The sequence below is a fragment of the Loxodonta africana genome, chromosome 26 (assembly GCF_030014295.1).
Source record: "Loxodonta africana isolate mLoxAfr1 chromosome 26, mLoxAfr1.hap2, whole genome shotgun sequence".
Lineage (NCBI taxonomy): Eukaryota > Metazoa > Chordata > Mammalia > Proboscidea > Elephantidae > Loxodonta > Loxodonta africana.
Genome location: NC_087367.1, coordinates 3,996,119 through 3,997,888, shown reverse-complemented (window position 1 = coordinate 3,997,888; position 1,770 = coordinate 3,996,119).

Below are 1,770 nucleotides of genomic sequence, written 5' to 3'. Positions count from 1 at the left end.
AGGAAAGGACAGGAAGTATTTAGAGAACTGTGGCAAATTCCCCTACCGCGCCTGTTGCTTCATTTCCATTCTCACCCCTTCTCAGCATCACAGCTGAGCCCTGAACTCTGTGTTTTCCAGCATGTCCCATGGCTGAGCTTGCCTGTGGGAGGGCCTGGCTAGAGCCTGCAGACTGGAAGCAAGGCAGAGAGAAGCTGGTACAGCTCTCCCGACCCTTGGTTTGTGGTAGCCCCCTTGGCGACAGCTGCATGTCTTGGCTGCCACTAGGCAACTCTGGTCCGGGTCCCCCTCTTCTCCCTGGGACCCTCCCATCTAGGTGTGCTAGCAGTGACCTGTGGCTGCTGATCTCAGAGCTCTTCACCACCCCCTGCCCCGTTCTTCAGCTCTTCTATCTCCTGTGTAATCAATGCCTAGAACTAAGTTCCCTTTACAAAAAATGAATACTTAGTTTTCATGCTTAGATCCTGATGGATATATGTAAAATATTAGGGTCAGAGTGTATTCATAAGAGCAGAGAGAGCTTACCATTGCTGAGTGGAATAAAAATGTTTTAAAGATATTTTTCATTTACTCTTTATCTCTTAAAAAATGTATTTCATGTATTGTGTCTTACGTAAGGTATAATTTAGTACAGTGGCATGTTCAGTAAATACTCATGTTATATATTAAATATAATGTATAATTTAAATACATTTAAGAAATATATACTTAGATATTGCTGCTGTTGTTGTTTTCGTGTATGGTGGAGTCGGGTTTTGACTCATAGCGACCCCACGTGATAGATTAGAACTGCCCCATAGCGTTTTGTAGGCTGTAATCTTAACGAAAGCAGATTACCAGGTCTTCCTCGTGTGGAGCCACTGGGTGGATTCTAACCAATAACCTTTCGACTGGCAGCCGAACACTTAATCGTTATGCCACCTGGGCTCCTGTACATTTTATAAGATACTTATATGCTCTATGTAAGTATACATTTACATGCGTCATATATAAATATGTAAAGAGCCTTGGCGCTGCAACGAAAAGTGCTTGGCTGCTGATGCAAAGGTTGGAGGTTCCAGCTCACCAGCCGCTCCACGGGAGACAAGACCTGGTGATCTGCTCCCATAAAGCTTACGGCCTAGGAGACCCTAGGGGCCGTTATGCTGTGTCACATGGGGTCGCTGTGAGTCAAAATCAACTCAGCGGCACCTGGCAACAACAACAATATAAATATATATTATGTGTAAATTATATGAAGTATGTGTTACATTAATACGTATTTAAATCTATTAAAATACACATTGAAACATCCATTCTCACTCAAAGACTTCCTACTGATGGGATCCAGCTGAAAACTTTGGATCCCTACTATAAAAATGCACGCACTTCATGCCATCATAACGTGACCAGAATTTATAATCATCACCATATTTTCTCAGTGATAGGCTCTGAGCTGGTTCAAGCTGCCTCAGGATGACTTGTGTGACTTATGCAGCTTATACGAGCAATGTAACTTCCAAGACTCCCAAGTCGGTTTCATTTGTCTCTGGACATGACTTAGCTAAATTAAACACTCTAACCCTGGTGGGGTGGGGGTGGGGGGGAGGTTAGCAGTAAGGAAAGAAGGAAGAAAGGTGGGAAGGGAGGTGCCAATGGAAGCAGGGAGTGATGACATCTATTCACATGGTTAACTGGTTGACCTGGACTCATGGTGACCCCAGGTGTGTCAGAGTAGAACTGTGCTCCAAAAGGTTTTCAATGGTGGCCTTGACTCATGGAGACCCCAGG